The following is a 5805-nucleotide window of genomic DNA, read 5'->3' as shown; positions in this document are numbered from 1 at the left end:
ATAGTACTCTCTAAAAATGGCTGGAAAGAGCTTGACTAACACTAACTGATGCTTATGACCTCAAGGTGCTTGCTTAATTGAACAAAAAGATATAAGAAAGTAAACTTTATGAAAATTCAATGTTTTAGGTCAAAATGGAATCGCTATCTATATTGTTCTCGTTTATCTCAAGGCTACACACTTTTTAAAGTTATTTCTGATCAAATAGACTAAGCTCCTTTTTTTATCCTTCAGCCAGTATTGTTGTTGTTGGTGACTTTAATGTTCATCACACTGAACGACTTGTTTCTAGTGTCATTGATTCTGCAGGTATTCTCAATGTCAATCTCTAACACAAATTTCTATCAAAATTAAAAATTAGGGGTGGCAAAAGATTAATAATTATTCAATTAATAATAATTAATCATTGATCTATTAACAAAAGATTCATTGATTAATTTTCTGCTTTAAAATGCTATAAATGTTATAGTTTATTTTTATTAACACTTTGTTATTATAATTACAAAATAGCATTTTTTTAAGAAACAATAACAACTTTTTTGACTTTTCTGGTGCTAGTAAAAAAATGTTCACAAACAATACAATGCGGTCATAGAGAAGCCTGAACACCATTTACTATGTTAACTGGAAAAAGTTGTTCTGATATTTGGAAGCATTTTTCTTTAGAAAATAAAGCGAAATCACTGTGCAAATGCAAACATTGTTCAGTCCAAATTAAATTCCATTCATCAATTTCAAGTTTTTTATATCATTCAAAATTGTTTCAGAAAAGACAAAAAGTACACAGCTAAGTGTTGCTTCCTACTGTAATAAAACAGGTAACAAAGCTGATGAAGTATTAGCTTGTTTAACAGCTGTGGGTTGTACTTCTTTTGCAACTTTGGTCAATCAAAAATATATAAAAAATGGCTGGAAAGCTCAAGAACATAAAATCCCTGATGATCTACCTACTATAAAGGCAAATGTTATGAACTACACAAGTTTAATAAAATTACAAATTGCTCAAGAGCTTTAGCAAAAAAAAAATAACTGGAGAAATGTTTTCAATTTCTCTTGACAAGTGGACTTCAGGTGGAACTAGAAGGCATTTGTGTTTTGATGTACATTGTTCCGACAAATTTTATTTGGTCTTGGAGTGATTATTGGAATGACAAGAGTAAATGGTTCATTGCCTTTAGAAAGAGCAGTTAATATTGTTATTGAAAAGAATAGATTTTGGCTTAAATATGATCAATGATATCTTTGTGTGTGTTACTGATGGTGCATTAGTCATGAAAAAAATGAGAAGAGAAATAGGAGTTACCCACCAAATTTGCTATTGCTAATTGAATTCATTTTGCGATATATGATATTCTTTATAAGAAAAAGGTTCAGCACCAAAGACAACTGGAAAAGAACTTATTATGGAAGAGCTAAATGAAGGAAAGTATCAGCTTTGTAGATAAGGAAATCCAATTTAACGAGGACTTTGGTATTGTTTTATCAAAGGTTTGTAAAATTGTAGATCAGATTTAGGAAAAAAGGCTTAGGCCTTTTCTGGATACTAAAACAAGATGGAATTATCTAATCAGTATGTTAAAGCTATTTTTGGAATAAAAAAATGCTATTGGAAAAGCTCTTGTAGATATATTCAGAACAGATTTGATTTATCAGAAGACAAAATAAATCACATTTCTGATATTGTTCAGGCTCATCATGTTGTTGTGTTAAGTGTTATGGCATTGGGAAAAGGAGACTGTGATTTAATAAAATCTGATACAAGTTTGTTTTTACTACAAAATCTTAGAGAACAAAATACTAAAATTGGTCAAAAACTATTAAATGTAGTCTCTGAGAGAAATACTGAAAGAAGAAATTATGTTATTGCTGGTTTACTATGCTATTTGTATAATCCAGATGCTTTTAAATCAGATTTAGAGTTACCAGGTAATCTTTTAAAACACCCAAATGAAAAGGAAATTGCTAAATTAGCTTGAGATGTTTTCATATGTTTGTTTCTACATGAGAAGGTAGAAGCATCACCTGAGTCTGATATTAAATCTACTTGTAATGTAGAACCAATAAAAAAAACAACTAAAGCTAAAGAATTAGCATAAATGGTTTCAAATATAACTTCAACAACAGGAAGAAATAAAAGACTAACTGGTATGTCATCCCTTCAAGAGATTTTGACTTGTATCAAACGAGAAATGACAACGCTTGCAAGTACAGGAAAAAAAGGCCAAACTCCATAGAAAAAATTTACAGCTCCATGCTTAGCCCTCCACCATCTAGAAGCAGAAAAGAAGTTTTCTAGAATGTAGAAGCAGAAAGAAGTTTTAGTGCTGCAGGATTATTTATTACAAAGTTAAGAATTAGTTTAAATAATGACACTGTAAATAAATTTTTTTTTTTTCATCAAATCTGATGATAAAAAAGAAATAAAATTATAAGAAGTCAAATTTACTTTTTTCAAACTGTAAGAATTTATTTGTAAAAAAATTATTCGAAGTTAATCAATAAAGCAATTAATTGTTTGAAAGCTAATCCACACCCTTAAAATCTGGGACCTAATGCTGAAAAAATATCCCATCAAAATCCTTTTAACCAATGATTGTGTATGATAAAAGGTTCTCATAACACAAAAAATTGAAATCATTTTTCCAAAAAAGTAAATAGATTGTCTAATGTATTGATAATCTTAAAATTAATGGATTGCCTAATGTATTATTAGTTGTAAATCGTTAAATTAAATAGATCGTTTAATGTATTGTTTATTCATCAGAAGAAATCACAAAAAGATTGGATGGATTCACAAAAGACCTAAGCTTAGGACCAAATGTGCGCACAACAATAACATGTGAGGGTGGAGTAAATATGAAGAAAGCTGGAAAAGATAGTGTCTTCATTCATTCTCAGAAGTCAAAGGATTTACTAGTGGTCGAAGCATCAAAAATACCAGATATTACAATTAAAAAACTAGTTAAAGTTGCTCAACCAGATGGAACAGTGAGCTCCATCAATTTCAATCAATTAATAAGCTACTGCCTGCCATCAAAATTGTTGCAGAAAAAGATGTTTCACAAAAACTAGTCAACAAAATACCAGATGAAGAGGAGATTATACAATTGAGGACAATGATTGAACTATTGTAAAAGTTGAAGAGCTATTCAACCTTGCAAGTTCAGAGAACGAGGTTTTATTAGCCCATATTATTCCAAAACTTTTTGATCTGCAAGATGAATTGCATTCAATATCATATATACACCCAATCCCATGATGAAAGAAGTCGCTGCTCATTACTTGTTGCAAATGCATGACAGGTTTCCCAAATTTGGAGCTACAGTTTTAAAATACACATATGCAAACATGTTGGATCCAAGTTACAAAGGATCAACATTGCATGGTATTGGGCAAAGGTACAACATGACCAAGATATATTTGAATACAGCTGTGTTCAACATGTGCATGGTCGAACTTAGGAACACCACATAACCCAACACATTATAATCACTCATTTATGAAACGAAAAATACAATGACACAGACACACACACAGCCTCAAGAAAAAACAACAATTGGATACGTAAGAAGTTTTTGCAAAAGTTTGAAAATCCAAACTTTTGGAAAAGTGGTTACTAACCCAGAAGGAAGCACATCTTTGATAGCGAAGATTAAGGCGGAGACAGAGAGCTATTTGACAACAACACTAACTGCCAATAATGGGAATGTACTTTGTCACTGGAAGAACCAATCTTTTAAGTATCCAAAACTTGCCCGCTTAGCCAGGAGATTGTTGGCATTTCCAGCAGCTACCTCCAGCTCTGAACGAGTGTTTTCCACAGCTGGAAATATTGACGGTGACAGGAGAACAAATCTGTCTGCGTCTAAAGTTGAAAACTTGTTTACATAAAGGAAAACTTAAGACAGATGAAGAAAATGAATGGTGTGAACAACTCTATAGTGACTATAATATATTATGACTAATTTCCCGGAAAAAAAAAAGTTTTTAATTTTTGTAAAATTTCTTTGCCATTATTGTAGATGATTAATAGCAAATAACAATAACTAAATAAAATTTTGTTTTTAAATCTAGTTGTTTTATATTTTATTTTCATTCTTTCGATGCATTGTTTAACGATCCAGTCTTTTGATGTATCGTGTAATCATGCATCATGTTCGATGCATTTAACACAATGAATCGTTCGATGCATCGCACACGATTAACCATTTGATGCATTGTGTTCAATGCATCGAACATGATGCATCGATGTATTTATTACCGCTCCCTAAAATTTATGTATTATTTAGTATCTTTTTAGAAATGTAATTACATCTAAAAAAAATTATATATAAAACTATATCTTGGTAAAATAATTCATTAATAGTTAATATTTTTTCCATGTGTAATTACATCTACAAAAAGTTGTAAATGTAGGAACATCTGGCTAAAATTATACATTATTAGTTAATAGTTTTGAAGATGTAATTACAGCAGCTTTAATTAACTGCGCAATTACCTTTTATCTTTTAATTAGTTACCTCTATAAAGAAAAACTTTTTTTAAACTACTCTTGATTGTTTAAAAAGTTTTCAATTTCTAAACTGATCGCTTTATATTTTGATAATTAAAAAGATGTAACTAACTCCGTAAAATATCCAGATTTAATTGCACAGTGTAGTTATACTTAGATAACTGAAAAGGTGTAATATTTGTAATATTGTAATAACTGTAATTATTATTAACAATATTATTATTATTTTTATATTACTATTAATATTATTAATAAACTATAAATATAATTAATATCTGTAATATTTATATACTTTTGCATAAATGTTAATAGACACCAATAAAGTTTCAGATGTTATTAGACATGGCGAAAACCGATGTTACTTCCCTGACCCAATATGATTACCTGCTTATTGATATATGTTATTTGATTTTTTGCATTAAAATTATTCAAAAGTATTCATATTTATAAATTATACAACGTAATTTTTTTATGAAATTTTATAATTACAGTTTGTATTATTATTTCAGTTTTCTTCAAAAAATATTTGGATTATGCATTATAACTAAAGTAATTTTAATTTAATTTTTATTTGCAAGTTTGTTAGCAGTAAGTTTCAGTTTTGATATTTGAGATAATTAAATACTTTGTTTATTAAAATAAAATGATTCTATTGCTTACCTCTGATTTTTCTAAATAACTGTATTTGATCATTCAGTAAGGTTTGCCATAATTATATTTTTTAGATTGTTTGGATAATAAAAAATACTTTAATGTGTATCATTAAAATAAGTTTACCGTCCAACTTTAAAAGTTTTAAAAAGTTTGCTTCGACAAATTAACTTAAGTTAATTTGTCAGAGGTAAAGAATTTTTTTTAAGCTTTTAATCTTAAATTAATCTGGTAATTATTTTTCTGTTTTAAAATACATACGGGTAGTTACGAGATCAATGTTTTATTATAATTAAAATAAAAAATAATATGAAATTGTAAATGTATAAAAAATTGATTTTATAAATTATTATTTCATTTGTATATTGTTGTATCTTAATCAAAAAAGTCCAAAGAGGTATAGTTTAAGTATTTTAAGTATTTGTTATTATAATTCTGTTCATTTATTTAGTTGCGAAAGAACTCAATAGTACATCCAGTATAGGAGGAACGTATCTAGATTTAAGTTGAACGCTTTTAATTTGCAATAAATTTTGGGTCGTTTATTACAATCAACCCAAAAGTATCAAAGTTTGAAAAATCCTTTGAAAAAACTACACAAACTCTCTTTGCAACTCTCTTTGTAATAAAGCGTCTTGACA

The 5805-nt window shown here is 28.6% G+C and overlaps 1 protein-coding gene across 3 annotated transcripts in view; it reads right to left on the bottom strand.

Moving 5' to 3' along the window:
• Nucleotides 1-5350, bottom strand: part of LOC136078297 (uncharacterized) — a 105557-nt gene extending 100207 nt beyond the window's left edge. For 2 of the 3 annotated variants that reach the window (XM_065793778.1, XM_065793779.1), the window contains exon 1: nt 5174-5332. The gene's annotated coding sequence lies outside the window, so the exon portion shown is untranslated. Of the gene's footprint in view, nt 1-5173 lie in introns of all 3 variants that reach the window. The other variant, XM_065793777.1, reaches the window with a different exon arrangement.
• Nucleotides 5351-5805: the final 455 nt, after the last annotated feature.

This window comes from Hydra vulgaris, chromosome 03, assembly GCF_038396675.1.
Source record: "Hydra vulgaris chromosome 03, alternate assembly HydraT2T_AEP".
NCBI classification, from domain to species: domain Eukaryota; kingdom Metazoa; phylum Cnidaria; class Hydrozoa; order Anthoathecata; family Hydridae; genus Hydra; species Hydra vulgaris.
This window is presented reverse-complemented; position numbering and strand designations above follow the sequence as displayed.